The sequence below is a fragment of the Zingiber officinale genome, chromosome 10B, assembly GCF_018446385.1.
Source record: "Zingiber officinale cultivar Zhangliang chromosome 10B, Zo_v1.1, whole genome shotgun sequence".
Taxonomy (NCBI): Eukaryota; Viridiplantae; Streptophyta; class Magnoliopsida; order Zingiberales; family Zingiberaceae; genus Zingiber; species Zingiber officinale.
Genome location: NC_056005.1, coordinates 21313988 through 21333612, shown reverse-complemented (window position 1 = coordinate 21333612; position 19625 = coordinate 21313988).

The window sequence follows — 19625 nt, the reverse complement described above, 5'->3', positions numbered from 1 at the left end:
TGATGTGGATTTTCAAGGTGATTTCTTGACGTTTGGAAATGCTTTCTTGAGGTTGGAAGTGTTTTCGTTATTGTCTTTTGATCCTAAAGCTTATAATTACTTAGCCACATGGTCAAGAAAAGGGTTAGCTCCTAAAGCTCTTTTGGGCGCCAGCACCACTGACCTGGAAATCTTGGGCAGATGACGATGATTACTACGCCACCACAGCTCCGTCACATCCACAGCTCCGTCACAGCAGCAGCACGACAAGGAAGCGGAGGCTGTCTTTCACATAGTAGGTTTAATGCAGATGTCTAATTGTTTGAATTAATTAGATCATCCGGATCCTATAAAAATTTTCATAAATATTAAGACTCATTTAAGCGGTTAGTGTTCTTAGAATTAGTATTCTATAGGAGAAAATTTTTACAATACATCACAATTGAAATTCAATCTTTGACTGATTAACCGCTTGAAAACCTAACCACTATTCGGGACAAGTATATTACTCTAACAGAGTTTGTTTTTAATATTTTTCACACTGGGAAAAAATAAATTAAAAAAGATTTAATTATAACTTTTAAAATATTATGATTTTATTTGTAAAAATATAAAAACATATACACGTCGAGCGGACCTTCTCTTCCACTTTCATCCGCCTTTTCTTATTTCTATCTCTTTAAATCAAAAATTTCTAAACATAAATTTAATCTATCTGTTCGGTTAATGAAATTAATTTCATAGCATCAATTTTTTTTTATATGAAAACAAAGATCTATTATTTTTATTTTTATTTTATATCGGATCCTTCAAAATTTAGGAGCAATTATGCTATAAGGTTGTTTGACTATACTTACAATTATCTTTTTCCCCTCTTTTTAGATATCTCACTGTATGATATTAGCTTTGGATAGCAAAATTGCATAAGTTGCCTCATAGAATAGGTTTTATTATATCCATTCAAGTTCCATTTTATCACACATATAGCATTACTAGAGTTCAAACCATTTAATTTCATATGAACTAGTTAACTACTACGACCTAGTCTAATTAACAATAATATATCTGTAAATAAATGTAAGATAATATCTTAGGTATTTAAGATTATTCTATAGATTTCTATACTATAAGCAATTATGATTTTTATAATTATTAATATTTTTTTTAGCTAGTATTAAGTATCCAATCCTTTGGATTGATTAATTTTAGGATGATCGATCCAGTCTTATAAAAAAATTTTACCGACTATCATGATAAATTTGAAAATACTCATAGTGGGTAATCCAACATCTCAAATACTTTATCATTATATTAGAGAAAAATATCCTATTATGTACCATAGTTAGTAATTGAACTATAAATATTTGAAAGATTATAAGGATACCTTATCACTCCACCACCATAGTCATTGTAATTATCAATATTTTCTGGATGACTATAATATCGGTACAAATTTCACTTTATTATTGTTTAGAATATTTGAATTTTAATATAATTTCACTTTATTATTGTTATTATTATTTTTCTTGACTTAGTAGTAAAGAATATACCAACACGTTTTGGAGGATCTCAATTACAAAAGTTCAATTTTTTTTTTATCTAAAAAACCTTTAAAAAAAGGTGAAAAATGGCCAAAGTCTTGAAAAAAAATTTTATCGTGATGGTTCTTCCTAATCCATTTTAACAGAAATGGTTTTATTTTATAGGTCTCGCTTTTGTAAATCCAATAACACTTCATTTATTTAAAATGATTAATTTCAGCTTTTAAAATTCTAAAACAGACAAAAAAAAATATTAACTTTATGTTGTCCTTAGAACACATACATTGTTATACATAGTTTGAGAAAAACTAAAATCCAATGGGAAATTTGCCCAAGTCGATCCTTCAAAGTATTATTTAATTATGTCCGCCTACACTACCTCATAAAAATTTTCCACCGACAAATAAATCAGAAGCGCTCGCAGCTGCGGAAGGCCATTAACAATGATCAATCAGGATTAGTCATATATATATGGTTGGCTAAGGCACTCTAGAACTTTGTATGCAACCTAGCTTGTAGCAAATACATCCGGGAATATAAACTTCAGGTTATTTATGTAATAATGACGTAGTTTGCATTTTGTAAACTTGGAAGAACGCTTTAACTGAAAACTGTGTTAGAGCATCACATCAATTCTTTATTACTATATCTAAAATTTAGGATAAATGACTAACTTTATTAAATTTAGATAATCATTTTTCATTACACACTACATCAAATACCCTAAAATTTTCATTATCCTAATTTTTTTTATTATTTTCTTCTCTTTCTTCTATTTTTTATTATTATATTTATGAAATGAGTGGAAGGAGAAAGATTAAAAAGAAATATTATTTTATTTTTAGGGTAGAGGTTTCATTCCCTAAATTTAGATAATCACTATTTATCAAATCTAAATTTAGGGAATGGATAGAGTAACTGATGCAGAAGATTTTTAATTATCCTATCTAAAATTTAAGGTAAAATATTTGGATAGGATAACTGATATAGATGCTCTTACAACGTACGACCACGAAGTGGTATACATCAAACTGCCACGGTGTTTATCGAAAAATCAAGACTTAAAAAATTCACCTACCACCTATTGAATACAATACAGGGATTCCAAATATCTTTGGTTACATCTGCCCATTAAATTTACAATCAATGATAAATGGAAATGTAATTTGAGACACCTAACAACACTGCACCATTTTTGTATGTCAAACATACTTCAAAAGATCATCCAAACATTCGTGTGTTGTTTTTCATCTGGGAGGCCACCACAACTTTGCTACGCTCAAGAAACTTCGCTAACAAAAACTGAATAACAAAACTTTAAAACTGACAAGATTGAATATAGTGACTGGATGAAGCTTTCAATTACTCCAAAATAAGAATTTTTGGAAAAAGCAATTGCCTAAAATCTCACCTCTACCGGTACATGGTACAAACAACTTAGCATTATGCTATTCCACGAATCTGTTTATCACAGAGCCCAATTTTGTTTCGGGAGACACATCAATTCTGGAGGCTGAGGATACAAGGAAAAAATCTTGAGTGGGGAATACAGCAAGATGTTTTCTTCTGGAACCTATTCATAAAGTAGACATGAAAATCCAAAGTCAATTATAAAACATAATGAAAGAAAATGATAACATTTGGTTATACCAAGTCTAGTATACATATAGATACATTAATATCTAGTGTACATTATGAAATTGACAGTCATATAATAAAAACAATACTAAAAAATCCTTTATAATTTTCTACATCAAATCAAACGTCTGTTTTTGAGTTCCTTAAAAAATGAGCAAGTGATGAGGCTGTAAGCATAGTTTACAAAATTAGCTAAAATAGATCTAGATTAATCAAGTTGGCATGAGATCAGCTGGTAGAGAGATCTGATATTTGCTGAGAAATCAGGAACACAATTTAATCAAAAATTTGTTCAGAATCTTTAAATCACGTAAATCTGAAATCAACTAAACTCTTGAACAAATCATGAGGTTGGAGGTGGCATATAGATGACTATTGCTTAAGCCTTAACTTATCAAGTTACCAAAGCAGAAGCCTTCAAGCAGGTGTGATCCGGGCCGACCCTAGATTTTGAAGGATCTGGTGTAAAAAAAAAAAAAAAAGGAAAAAAAAAATGATGATATAAAAATAAACTAAATTTATGTTTAGAGATTTTAAGATGTACTCTGTACATATTTTATTTTTTTATTAGACACTTCTACCATAAAAAGATCTATAATATTTTAGAATTTATATTTAGATTTTTAATTTTTTTTTCAACATTGTTTTGTTAGTATTTATTTTTAAAAAAATATATATATATTTTTAAAATGATCCTACCTTTTTAATTTAATTTTTTTCAATGAATTAGCATTTATTTAAAAAAAAATAAAAATTACAAAAATAAAAAGTGAGCCCTGTTGGAGGTGGGTTCTGTGTGTCGGCCTCATCTTAACCACACTAGGATCGGCTCTAGGTGTGATGAGTGGGAGAGCTCAAAGTACAATGATAGATGAGGTTGATAAGCAGGTTTACTAGAGCCAGCTCTGGGTGGTCAAGGTGCGGCTGGCGCATAGGGCCCCCCTCCGATGAGGACCACTTTTCTTTAAGTTTTTAAATATTTGTTTTAAGTAAATGCTAATTCATTGAAAGAAATATTTGTTTTAAGTAAATTCTAATTCACTGAAAAAATAAATTTAAAAGGTGGTGTCAACCTTTTTTTTTTTTGGTAATTTTTATATATATATTTTTAAAGTAAATGCTAACAAAACAATGTCTTTGAAAAAACATAAATTAAAAAGATCTAAATATAAATTCTAAAATATTATGGATTTTTTTTAAAAGTGTCCAATAAAAAAGAAAATTATGCACCAAGTAAACCTTAAAATCTCTAAACATAAATTTAATTTAGGTGTTCTATTAATGAAATTATTCTGATAACATCTATTTTATTATTTTTTATATGAATACAAAAAGTCTATTATTATTATTATTATTATTATTATTATTATTATTATTTTACACGGGCCCCTTCAAAATCTAGGGGCCTTGAGGTTCACCAACCACAATCCATGGACAATTGTGATAGGTGCACCTTAGGAAGGTATACCATGCTACTAATAATAGCTAATAAAGAGCATCCATATTGATATTAATATCGGGTGTTATAACATCTAAATGATGTTATAAATCAATGTGGATGAGTGTTATAACACCCACATATTAACCGTGTTCAATTCTTTGAACGTTGTTAATCAGCAGATTTTATATAAAAAAATTTCTAAAATTTTTAAAAAAATAAATTTGGATATAAAGAATAAAATGAATAAATGGATAATGTAACCCACAAATAATCAATATTAATGTTAAAATAAATATGAGTGTGTGTTAATAATAGAGAAGTGCTAATATAATGGGTACGTGGTATGCTATTTGAAGAGATGTCATATATTAACATACAAACAAATGCAAATGCCCTAAATGATATTGATAAGGTAATGAATATGGCCCCCCAGAAGTGGGAAGATTAGCTAACGTCGAAGTCAAGGTCAAACGGTCAAAGTTGGCCGAGAAGACCATTAGAGCCGGGCATACGTAAAATGCCAACCAGACTGTTCGAATGACAACACTTCGCAACATGCAACTGATATTACGAGCCAGATGCCATGTTGCTCAAACCACTGTCTTGGCCGATCGGACCTCATGCCCGATCAGACACACTTCAACTCTCCGACAACAGTGAAGCTGAGTGAAGATCAATCTGGCAGATCTATTCAGTACAGCCAATCTGGTGATGCCCCCGGTCGAGCAGTGTCAGGTTGGCCTATAGCGGGACCCATATGCGTACCTCTTGGTACTCTTTGGAAGTTTGTGCCATCGACAACAAAGAATGTCTATCAAACAAACAGTACTTTAGAAGCTTCTAGCCTCTCACATCAGAGATTTGCGTACTCGTTTAAGGAAAGGTGTCAGAGATACTTTTTAATTTATCTTTTACTAGGGCACTTTGGAAAACATGCATATACTTTAGGATGCGTGCACAAACGCTTCAGTGACACTATAAAAGGTGGTTTCCATCTACATGCAGAGGTATACGAAACTTTACTATTCAACACGCTCACTGCTATAATTTTTCTACTATTCTTCTCCATTGAACTAAGCACTGACTTGAGTGTCAGAGAGCCAATGTTGGAACCCCTTTCCGGCCCGGCACTAACGCTCCTAGTTTTGCAGGACAACATGGAGTCTTCATCTAGTCAACAGCAGAGCCACGTTCCCAACCTACCATCTTCCCAACTTTCGGATAGGATCATATTTGGCGCCTTCTGTGGAAATCTACACTTGAATCTGAAACGTGAAGATGGAAGATGTTGGGTGACTCATTACAGTAACGTTAACCCAAGAAGAACTGGAGATGCTAATACAAGCCTGAGCTACAAAGATAGTGGAATAGCAACAGATGGCAGCCGACTGTCGAGTGCCGAACGACTCAGCTATATTGGCGACAGGTTAGAGAGCTGACTAGAGAGCCCGAGCGGAAGACCCTGCCGACCGCAAGTGATGTGCATAGATTTTATATATTTTTATGCATATTTTGACGCACATTTACATACTTTGAGCTTGCTTGATCTATGCATTTTTATACTTCCAGCTTTTCTTTTAGCATATTTACTCTTTTTGTTCGGAGATATGCTTTTTGTGCATTTTTTGTACACAGGAGTCGAATTTGGTGAAGATTCTACATTCTTGGACAAACTTATGAGCTAAGCATAGGAGAAAGCACTTGGCCGTGTGCTACACACGGCTCTGCCTGGGTGGAGTGCTCTAGCCGTGTGGTCAACCAGGAGAAACAGACAAGGAACTTGGCCTGGCCATGTGAACCTCACACGGTCGTGCCAAGTTTTAAAGCAAATCAAAGTTCAATCCTTACATGGCCGTGTGGATCTACATGGCCGTGTAAGGTTTCCAGAGACCAAGAAGGCCCTGGCCGTGTGCATCACACGGCCGTGCAGGATTCCCAACGCTTAAAAGTGTTCTGGCCGTGTACACCACACGACCGTGTCAGGTTTCTAGAAGCTGAGGCAGTCCAGGCCGTGTGGATCTACACAGCTGTGCTTGGAGGTCTTGATGGGAGTTGTCCACGGCCGTGTGCACCACACGACCGTGTATGGATGGCAGAGAGGGGAAAGGCTCTGGCCGTGTGAACCTCACACGGCCATGCCTCGGGGCCGTGTGGTGCCCGAAAGCCCCCTCTATTTAAAGCCTCTTTGAAGATTTGAAAGGGGATCTTCTCCCCTTTGGGAGAAAGCAAGATTTGGTGGATTCCTCCCATTCTTATGAGGATTTTTGGGCGATCTAAAGGGAGATCTTGGCGAATTCGACTCCGGGAGCGAGGATTGGATCCGAAGATGGAGCTATATTGTAGATAAGTTTTCTTTCTCTCCTCTTCTTGGATTGGGATTGAAGAAATGCTTGTAATCTTCTTATCTTTGGTTTTCTTTCTTCATTTATGGAGTAGATCTTTTTGTTCTAGGATGGAGGGAGTATTTGTGAGATAAATTGATGTAAACTCTTGTGAATTTGCCATTTCTTTGTTTCTATGATGTTGCCTAGTTTGTATCGATTGGATCTTGAATGATTAATTGTGATTAGGGCTTAATTCTCATTCTTGATTGATTGTTTGGATATCTTATAGACTTTGTAGAGATTAACTCTCACTCGATTTTCCGAGGGATCCATGTGACAGGTGCAAGCCCGTGCAAGGACGTTTGAGGGATAACCTTGAAGGGGAAATGAGAATATTCAAGAGGGTAGGATAGATTTTATGATTCAATCCTTATATCTTTATGGGTTAAGAAGCTATGAACTTCTATGTTGATATCCGAGGGAAGCATAATAATAGGTGCAATCCTGTGTAAGGACAACGTAGGTTCATATCTAATTGATCATATTTAGGTACATTTTTCAGTCCTAAGCCGGTTATCTATTGCAAGAGAGAACCGACAACCTTCTACAAATATGAGACAATTGAGAAATAAAAATTGGTAAACCATATACATTCAAGAGATCTTACAAAGAAACCAAAACTCCTAGAACCTCCCTTTATCATAACTCAAACCCCAAACTCTTGTTTGTTAATCTTTCATTTTAGATTTGTTTTTCATCCTTAGCATTTGAAACCAATTGATTAGTTGTTTAGCTAATTCGCTTTGAGATATTTCTAGTGCTTATTCCAGTCCCTGTGGATACGATAATCTTTTATATTACTTGCGACATTTTCGTACACTTGCGGAACGTAACAAGTTTTTGGCGTCGTTGCCGGGGACTACGCTATAACATTGGAGATTATCAATTGAGTTAGACTAAACATAACATTTCTATTTCTTTTCATTTGCATATTTGTAACTAATCTCTAGTTTTCTGTTTTCATTTTCCTGTATACTTTCTAACTTCTTGGAAATTCTTTTGTAGCAATTTTAATTCTGCATTTTTTTTTTGTTTTCTAACATTCCAATCTTACCTTTCTCTGTTTTTAATTTCTTTGTTTGATTTAGTTTCTATTGCAATCTTGTTCTTGTGTATGCGAAGATCTAACTTTGCAGGAGAATTTTTTCCTCTTGACCCTGAAATTGATAGAACATTTCATAGAAGAAGAATTCTGCAGAGACAAATTGAAGAATAAGAGTATTTGAACATGGCTAATAGACCACTAAAGGATTATGCAGTACCTTATGCTAGGGGTTTTCGATCTAATATTTCAAGACCCTTAGTGGAGGCAAATAATTTTGAGATCAAACCTGCAATTATTTCCATGGTGCAGCAAAATCAATTTGGTGGAGGACCACATGAAAACCCTAATCAACACTTAGAGGTCTTTTATGAAATATGTGGGACAATGAAAATGAATGGTGTTCCTTCAGAAGCAGTGCAGTTATTATTATTTGGGTTTTCTTTGAGAGATAGGGCCAAGCAATGATTGAATTCTTTGACTCCAACAGTATCACCACTTGGGAACAATGTGAGCAATAATTCCTTGATAAATTCTATCCCCCAAGTAAAACTACTCATATGAGGAATTTAATTGCAAGTTTCAAACAAGCTGACTCAGAATCTCCATTTGAAGCTTGGGATAGATACAATAGTATGCTCAGACAATGCCCTCACCACAGTTTGGAAAGATGGTTAGTGTTGCGTACTTTCTATAATGGTATTAATTATCATACCAAAGTGTCCCTTGATTCAGCTGCTGGAGGGGCACTCATGAATAAAAATTTGGATGAAGCTGAGGAAATCATAGAGAGTGTAGCACAAAATCATCATCAATGGGCAAATGAAAGAAATGACGGTCATCCTTCAATAAACCCAATAACAAAAGCATCAGGAAAGTTTGATGTTGATGCAGTGACTTTATTGGCTGCAAAACTTGATGCTCTTACAAAAAAATTTGAGAATATGGGGACTAGTTCAAATATGGTAAAATTTGAGAATATGGGGACTAGTTCAAATATGGTAAATGCCATTGCTATATCTTGTGAAGTATGTGGGAGTTCAGAACATTCAAATGACTCATGTCCATTGGGAGCTATCACTGCACAAATTAATCAATTGGAGCAATGCGATACAATCATGGGTTTCAATCAAAGACAGAGCAACCCATACTCAAATACTTACAACCCTGGATGGAAAAATCATCCAAATTTCTCTTACAGAAATAATCAGGATTAAGGACCATCTATGGGGGCAAGACCAAATTTTTAATCTGGGCAACAAAATTTTCAGCAACAATCTTTTCAAGGCTTTCCTACATCCAAAATTGAAAAGATGCTTGAAGAAATTATCTCCAATCAAAATGAAATGAAGCAGGATCTATTGAAGCTTACTTAGAGAATGGATAATTATGAAAAGCATCAAAATATTCAGGATAGCCAAATTGCCCAGCTAGCTTCCTCATCTTCTAGAGCACTAGGACAACTTCCTGGAAAACCTGATGTAAATCCTATGGAGCATTGGAACATAATTGAGCTTTGGAGCGGACAGACCTTGGGAAATCCCCAAGTGATTGCTCAAAAAGGGATGCAAAATGAAGAAGAGCTCTCTCCTCCTACACCTAGTCAAATTTTTAATAATGAGAAGAATACCATTGAGGTTGAAGAGACTCTTCCACTGAACCATCAGAGCAAAGTTATCCCTTTTCCCCAAAGACTCAATATGCTTAAAAAGGATGAAGAATTTGGTAAATTTTTGGAGAAGGTTAAAGAGATATGCGTTGAAGTTCCTCTTATAGATGTTATTCTTCAAATGCCAAAGTTTGCCAAATTCCTGAAGGACATCATGTCAAATAAAAGAAAGAGAGGAGATGTAGAGACCATTGCACTAACTGAGGAATGCAGCACTCTTTTGGTGAAGAACACTTCCCCGAAATTGAAGAATCCAGGGAGCTTTTATATTCCTTGCAATATAGGAACAAAATTCATTGAAAAAGCTTTTTGTGATTTGGGGGCAAGTGTTAGCCGCATTCCCTATTCAATTTGTAATAAGTTAGGTCTCAAAAATATTAAACTTACTACTATGACACTACAACTTGCTGATCATTCCTGCAGGTACCCTATGGGTATTATTGAAGATGTGCCAGTAGAAGTTGGTGAGAATATTATTCCCACAGATTTTGTTGTGTTGGACATGGAAGAGGACCCTAAAATTCCTATCATATTAGGAAGACCATTCCTTACTACAACTGGAGCAATTATTGATGTTAAAAATCATAAGTTGTCATTGGTAATTGGTAAGGAACGGTTGGAGTATGATTTATCTAATGTCTCTAACCATGTTTCTTCTCTTTTAAATGCTTGTAGCAGGGCAAGCATTTACAAACTTGAGGAATGGAATTTCCATCCTCATGGAAGGCCACCTAATGAAAAGAACAATTTGGTGGAGGATGTTGGGAGGAGACCTCCCAACAAAAATGAAAAATATGTCTGCCCTCCAAGGGCAAGGAAACGAGAAGAATAAGTTGGATTGGTCGAGCTAAAGACCCTAAACAAGCGCTTCTTGGGAGGCAACCCAAGGGTTCTTTTAGTTAGTTGTATTTTGTATTTTCATCTTTATTTTATTTTCACTATGTTTTAGTTTTGTTTTCAGGTTAAAATCTACTTCCATGAGCTGGCCATGACTTCTTCATGGGTATGGAAGTATTGGAGAAGTGGATTAGGAGAATAATCATCAAAAGAAATAAAATAGGGCATGGCCGTGTGCTATACACGACCAAGCAAATGAAGCGGTGAAGGAAAAGGATCTGGCCGTGTCTACCAGACACGACCGTGTGAAGTCTGCAGAGAAGGAAGGGAGCATGGCCGTGTACCAGACACGACCGTGCAAAGAATCCAGAGAAGGAGAGTTCTTTGACCGTGTACCAAACACGTCCATGTGTCAAATCCAGAGAAGAGAACTCAGAAGGTCATGTCCCAGACACGGCCGTGTGAGGAAAGCCGAGAAGAAGGAAGTTGTGGCCGTGTCCCAAACATAGCCGTGTGAAGAATTCCAGAAAAGAAGATGGGTATGGCTGTGTCTTAGACACAGCCGTGTGATGGGACGTGAATAAGGCCATGTAATGAAACATGGCCCAGTCTATACCCTCTAAAAGGGTTAGGGCAAAGGGTGTGGGTGGTACACGGCCGTGTACCACCGCACATCCTCTTCTTTATCCTTTTTTCTCATTTTTTTATTTCTAAGGTTTCAGACTACTTCTTCTAACTTTTCTTTCTCATTCTTCCTGAGAAGATTGAATCATTTCTTCATGGCAAATGTGATTAAGGAGACTTCATCCACGGGAAAAGGAAAAGAGAAGATGGTTGCAATAAAAGGGAGGAACTCTTGTTTTAAAGGTATCTCTAATAACTTTGATATCATTTTCTCTAGTGAAGAGAAACAACTTAGATATATTTCTTTATGTAAACGTCCTCTTGTGAGCACTAAGTTTATTGATGAAGTAAGTTTGGAAACTCTAGGGTTTAGGGATGATTTGAATTGGTTATTTGAAAGAATAGGTTGGAGTGGTTTAATGAATATGAAATACCCTACCTACCCTAGAATTGTTTTTGAATTTTTAAGTTCTATAGTAGTTGATAATGTTCAAGGTGGGGGCAAACTTAGTTTTCGACTGTTTAATGATGATTATGCATGGACATTAAGTGATTTTAACACTTGTTATGAGTTACCTCAAAAAGATTTGTGTACAATTTTATCTCAGTTTGAAAATTCACGTTTTTGGCAACACATTTCTCAACAATCACATTTTAACCCTCATAATTCCAGAGCTCTTCACATTATTAACCCGATTTTTAAATATGCTTATTTAGTCATGAAGAATACCATATTTGGAAGAGAAGATAAAGAGGGATCGGTAAGACTTATGGATTTGTATTGCTTATGGGAAATGGTTGAAAATGTACCAATTAATTCTGATTACTTCTTTCTTAAACATTTGGTGAAATTAGGAAAATTGGATTCTACTACACCTATTGTTCTAGGAGGATTACTTACTCAATTGGCTTTAGTATTAGGGTGTGATTTAAGTGAATTGGAAATGGTTGAAAATTCTTGTGGATTGGATTTAGATTCATGTTTAGCAATTAAAATGATTAAGCATGAAGAACATGGAAAATTGGTGTTTGAAATTAGCTAGGCAACAATCTAGAACATTGTCATCTTTTACTCCAAGGAATGTTCCCAAGGCTAGTCAAGATGCCCATAGTTTTATTTTCCAAGAACTTCACTCTGTTTTGAACAATATTCATAATGATCTAGACTCGACTAATGAATTCCTTACAAGTAAGGAACACATGGAAGAGGAGCAATTTAAAAAGTTACAAGATTTTTTTAGAGTGAGAGGGAATTGTGTGAAAAGATTTCTCAATTTATGAATTCCTATAGGACCCATTTTAAGTTTAATGAAGATTTTCGGGGGTATATGAGGTTTTTTCAAGATGATGTTGATAAACTTTTTGAGTATCATATGTTTGTTAGAAATGAAGTAAGGTGGTTTATGGATTATTTCCCTTTTATTCTGCCTGAATTTCCTGATCTACCTCCACCTCCACCATATTGATTTCATCGGGACGATGAAAAGTTTGAGTCTGGGGGGGTGTCAAACCTGATTTCTTTTTGTTTCAGTTTTTGATTGTTTTCTTGTTTTCTGCATGTGTAGTTTTTGTTTTGCATTCTATTTTGATTGTCTTGCTTGAGTGTTTGTTTTGATAGTCATTTGATTATCTTTTGAAATTCTTTGGCAAACATCTTGAGAACATCAATCTTCACTTTTATGCTTTCTTGAATTCAAGATAAAATGTTAGCACGTTCATTATCTAGATTCATGATGTTGTAAATGATGCTAGTAGTAACCTTTACGTACTTCTTTTCTCTATCTTGGGTAGCATGAAATAAGCTAAGAATCATATGGAGATGAGTTTTAGTCTTGGCTTAACCTTAAGAATCTTACTTTCACTACACTTTGACTTGATGCTTGAATGGTTGATATCATTGAAATAGTCATGATTCATCTTGTTTGCTTAGTACTTGGTTTCCATGGTGATTTTTCAAACTTTATTTTGGTTACTGGATGAGGCTCAACTCATGAAAGCTCATTTGAAAAAATCAAAATATCCCAACATTTGTGCTAAAAGTACACTTGTGAAATAAGATTTGCCCAATGCAAATACTTATGAAAAAAATTGAAAAAGAAAAGCAATGAAACAAAAAATAAGGGATATAAAAAATAGTTGTCGTGAGTGGAATCTAGCAAGTCACCTCTTTGAGACCGAGTTAAGTTACTGGGGAAATGACTGCTTAGCTTCTCTTGAGATTGAGCACACCTTTGAGACCTTGGGTTGGTTGAGAAATATGAACCAAGTGAGTGGCAAGTAAGTGTCTATCACTGGTTACTTGTCTCTCACCGGAAACATTAGGAATTCAAATTTGATGACGACTTGACTAGGACATAGATTGAAACTTGAAGGATTTTTGAGTTACTTTTACACTGTGCACAGGATACTTAAGCTTGAGCCATACTTGATTTGTTTCCATGATTATGCTTGTTATTGGAACTCTTTGATAGAGTTAGGAAAGTACATTTGGGTTTATAAATGCGTTGTAGAACATATGAATTTAGATTGCAGCATTTTGCTTGAGGACAAGCAAAGGTTTAAGTCTGGGGGTGTGATGTGCGTAGATTTTATATACTTTTATGCATGTTTTGACGTACATTTACATACTTTGAGCTTGCTTGATTTATGTATTTTTATACTTCCAACTTTTCTTTTAGCATATTTACTCTTTTTGTTCGGAGATATATTTTTTATGCATTTTTTGTACACAAGAGTCGAATTTGGTGAAGATTCTACATTCTTGGATAAACTTATGAGTTCTTCAAAAGATTGTAAGTACTATATAAAGCATTTGTCAAAATAAATTTTCAATCATTTCGCACAACATTTTTGAGATAGCCTAAATGTTCAAGTAAATTTAAAGCAAATTTCAAACAAATAATTTTCAAATCACTTTTTGAAACTTTGTATGAGGTTTGTAATATGTTTTTAAAAGGCAATTTTGAAAGTGTTAAATTTGTCAAAGTGCTTTGCAAAGTAATTTTCAACCAAAAATTCAAGTGATATTCATCAATTCCTTAAGTAAAATTTAAGTATTTTAAGGCATTTTTCAAAAATTAGGAATTTTTATAGCAATTGTTTTTTCAAGAAACTCATCAAAACATAAAGTATTTTTGTAAACATTTTTAAAAATGTTTTTCTAAAATAAAACCTGATATTCAATTATTCTCCCCCATAACCTGATATTACTTTAAAAATAATATTCATCTAAAAATTATCTTTTAATGTCTAACCTAGAATTATAGTTAACTATCAAAAGATAATAACGTTCACTTGGTTAATCAAGTTAAGTACGTTAATCTAGCTAGTTACTCACTAAGATGGACCACTTAACTTAGTTAAGTACGTTAATCTAGCTAGTTATTCACTAAGATGGACCACTTAACTTGATCAATGTATTTATGGTATTTAACGAAGTTCAGGCAAAGTGCTAAGCATCTTACGTCATTCTATGTTTTTGAATACATAAGTAAAGTAATCCTAGTATGCTTGTGAGATGCGGGTTGCCTAAAGCTATAGGATCATGATTTCTAGCAGAAATTCTAGGTTAAGTCCATCACAAATTTTGAAAAACTAGAAAAATGGGGATTTTAACTAACAAGTAAAAGTAGAAGTGACCTAGAAGTTGAAAATTACTTGCAAGTAAATTTAGTTAAAAGATTAAGGTGGCGTTTGGTTTATGAGTTTGAGAATGAGGGAATGGATTCATTCCCAAACCTTGTGTTTGGTTAGTGAGAATGGAATCAATATTTTAGAATGAAACTAAAAAATTTGGGTATGGATGAAATCCACCATCTCCCTTGGATTTTGATGGAATAGGAATGTGAATTAAGTTTTAGACAAAAATACCCTTAGTATATTTGTTCAATTTTTTTAATTTCATACTCTCTCTCCTTGTTCTCTCTCATCATATTTTCTCTCTCCTTATTTTATCATCATACTTTCTCTCTCAAGATACTTTCTCTCTCCTCATTCTCTCTCATCACACATTCTCTATAATTTTCTCTCTATATTCTCTCCCATCATACACTCTCTCTCCTTATTTTTTCTCTCTTCATTCTCTTCTATCACACTTTCTCTCCCATTACACACTTTCTACTTATTTTTTCATCATACTTTCTCTCTCATCGTACTTTTGCTCTCATTGCACTTTCTTTCTCATCATACTTTCTCTCTCCTCAATCTCTCTTAGCATAATCTCTCTCCTCATTTTCTCTCATCACACTTTCTCTCTCATCATATTTTCTCTCTCCCCAGTCTCGTATTTTCTCTCATCACACTTTTTCTCTCTTCATTTTTTCCATCATTCTTTCTTCTCAACTCACTTTCTCTCTCAGCATACTTTCTCTCTCCTCAGTCTCTCATTTTCTCTCATCATACTTTCTCTCTCTTCATTTTTCCCATCACTCTTTCTCTCTCAGCATACTTTCTCTCTCCTCAGTCTCTCATTTTCTCCCATCATACTTTCTCTCTCTTTATTTTTTCCCATCACTCTTTTTCTCTCAACCCACTTTCTCTCTCATCGTACTTTCTCTCTCCTCATTCTTTCATTTTCTCTCATAATACTTTCTCTCTCTTTATTTTCCCCATCACTCTTTCTCTCTCAGCACACTTTCTCTCTCATCATATTTTTTCTTTTCTCAATCTCTCCTATCATGCACTCTCTCCTCATTTTCTCTGATCATACTTTCTATCTCTTCATTTTTTCCCAACACACTTTCTCTCTCATCATTTTCTCTCATCATATGTTTCTCTCACATTCAACTTTCTCTCCTATCTAATTTTTTCTCTTATTTTCCTATAAGGGTAAAAAAGAAAATTTAGGTTCATTCCGATTGAAAATATTTAACTAACCAAACATCATTTTTAAGAATGATACCCAAGCTCATACTCATTCCCATTCCATAATACTATGATACTCATTCCCATTCCGATTCCTAGGAGAGAACCAAACGTCCCCTAAGTTATAATCTATCGTGAACATTCCTAACTGTCGGCATAAATTGCTAGATTTAGATTCATGGAGAGGTTTGGTAAAGATGCCAGCTAGATTTGATTTGGACTAACGTAGTTGAGTTCACTGTCTCCTTTAGCTACATGATCCCTAATAAAATGATGTTTAATTTCAATGTGTTTGGTTCTTGAATGATGCACTAGATTTTTAGTTAAATTAATTGAGCTAATATTATCAATAAATATTTTTATAGTTTAGGTTAAAATCTCTTAAAGTATGCATCATCCATAATAACTGTGCTATACATTCTCTCATGGCTATGCACTCTGCTCTAGTAGTAGATAGAACAATACAATATTATTTTCAACTAAACTAGTTGACCAGTGATTGCCCAAGGAGTTGGCATCCACCACTTGTATTTTTTTAATCTAATTTATAGCTGACATAATATGAGTCAGAATAGCCTATAAGTTCAAAACTATTTGTTCTAGGGTATCAAATTTCTACATTGGGTGTGCCTTTTAAGTATCTAAAGATCCTTTTTACCATAGTTAGGTGAGACTTTTTAGAATAGATTTGGTATCTAGCACACATACTAACTATAAATAAGATATTAGGTTAGCTTATAGTTAAGTATAACAGATTGCTATGACACTTCTATAATATTTTAGATCCACTGGTTTTCTATTTGGATCATGTTAAGTTACCGCAAATGCACGGCTACGTTGTTAGTAATAAAAATATTTATCCCACAGGGACTATTGATTAGGCACTAATTAACTTCGTACAGTGAGTTATCTAGACAATTAAACGTTGGCTCATGAACACTTAAACAAGAAAGAGAAGGGAAGAGAGAGAGAGAGAGAGAATAAGCGTAGTAGAGTGAAGGATGATAGATTCTAGAATTTCAATTTCACTATAATGCTAGCTAATGTCCCTATGCATTATTCATCTCCTTATCTCAATCCTTATGCACATGTAGAAAGTTAAATTCATTACCAGCTCTTTCCTGTAGTGGTCAAACTAGAATGCTATCTTGATCCATATCATATGCTACCAAATGGTAATGATTCCTATGAAGTCTAGTAATGAGATAAACCTGTCACTAGTGCCCCTCGATCATAAATCACAAGAATACACTAACACTTAATAAAATAGAGATAGAAATAACAATTATGTCCAATTCCCTACTTCCTTGTGGAGAATTATCCTCCCTTTCAAGGCAATGCCCTATATGTCCGGAAATAGGATACCCTTGTCACTAGAGCTCCTCGTTCATACGATCTAAGGTATTCCCCCTACGGGGTGAACAATCAATACACATTTACATATTTACACCATTCACACATTTCATCAAACACACAGAAGACACAACATACATAGAACATGACATAAATACTTCATTGAATAATAAAATATTCAAATACATAGTTTATACATCACATCATATCATAATTACTTCCTACATCCTATATCTAGAGAATCTATCCCATTACAAGGGATTACAATCCAAAGATGAAGAAAGAAGCAAACTGCAACTCAATATATAGAGATAGAGGGAAGAGATGCTTACCTTTGAAGCGTAACGTCTTTAGAAGCACTCCCTTGCTCTAGAGATGGATGGATCTTGAAGAAGAAGAGCTTTAGGGCTTCCCCCTAAGGGGAGAACCCTTCTCCAAGGAGAGAGACGAAGCCCTCAATCCCAAGAGGAGTTAAAGAATGAGATTCTTGACCCTTTTATATCTCCTATAAACAACCCAGGAAAACCAATATTATAAGGGTCCGGTAAATCGAGTTTTTCACCTATTAAACATAATTTTCTCATAGTTCACCCTGAACCAAAGTTGTATCCCTTGAAATTATCTATAATATGATATTTGGATCAAGCCCTGGCTCTGACTAAGATGAAAGTTATGGTGGTTCAAAGTTTAGTCTACAGTTTGGGCGGAGGGTCCAATGAAGCCGTGGTTGGGAGGCACGACCGTGCCTTTTAGCATGGTTAGACTCTACTTTCTCTCTGTTGAACCCGAAGCAAAATTGTAGATCTTAAAGTTGGCTATATTTCAGTATAAAGAACAGTCATAACTCTAATTGAGCACAAAGTTATGGTCGTTTTATGATTGGTCTATAATTTGCCCAGAATTCAACATGGCTCTATTTTGGCATGACACGACCTCAGCTTCTCCATCACATGGCCATGTCAAAAGACACGGCTGTGGCATGCATGGCCTCGGCCAGAGAGGCACGACCATGTGAAACCACACGGCTGATGCCTACTTTGGCTTTGCTCTGGCGGCACAGCCGTGTGGATTCATATGGCCAAGGTCGGCTCCAACTTTGGAAAATCTACATGACCATGTGGAAACACACGGCTGAGGTCTACTTTGCCTCTGGAATGTGGCACGACCATGCCATTTAGCATGACCACACCTTACTATACATCATGATGGCTACATGGTTGTGTGCTTTCATATAACCCGAGCTAGATTTCTTCTGAAGTTGCTCCCGTGTGCATTTTTGCTCCATTTTTGCTCCAAATATCATCCTGTCAATAAGAAAACACATAAAGAGTAGATCTCTAATAAAGGAGTAGAAATATGATATTACAATAAAATAGAGTGCAATAAACATAGATTATGTTCATGAAATATAAGTAGATGTACGTTAAAACATGCATAAAAGTGTATATAATCTACGCATATTAGATTGTTGGTGCAATATCCCTCAGGTCAAGGTTGACCTGGGTAACCAAGCTGAGTCTTGGTTTGGGTTTAGATGTTTGACAATAAGATATTGATTGAAGAATAGTCAAGTAGGTCAAGGTTGACTGGATACTTGACTGGGAAGTCCTAACTAGGATGTTAGGCAAAATGAAAGTCCTGGTGAGTGAAGCCAGGCAGAAGAAAAGTCCTGGTGAGTGAAGCCAGGCAGAAGAAAGTCCTGGTGAGTGAAGCCAGGCAGAAGGAAGTCCTAGTGAGTGAAGCTAGGCAGATGGAAATCCTGGTGAGTGAAGCCAGGTGAAAGTCCTAGTGAGTGAAGCTAGGCAGATGGAAAACCCTAGTGAGTGAAGCTAGGTGAAAGTCCTGGTGAGTGAAGCCAGGCAAGGGAAAATCCAGATGGATCAAGGATGATCGGACATCTGGTGCTGGGAAGTCCAAGTAGGTCAAAGGATTGACTGGATACTTGGCATGAAAGAAAAGTCCAAGTAGGTCAAAGGGATTGACCGGATACTTGGCACAGAGAAAAGTCCAAGTGGGTCAAAGGGATTGACCGGACACTTGGTAAGGGAGTCCTAGCAGGTCAAGGGAGTGACTAGATGCTAGGCATGACATACCAACAGGTCAAGGTTGACCGGATGTTGGTTTGGGATATTTGGGACTTGGTTTTGGACAAAAACCAAGTGCTGGATCGATCCGTGGATCGATCCAGGCTCTGGATCGATCAGTGGGTCGATCCAGACCTGTCCCAGCGAACAGAGAGCTTCTGGATCGATCC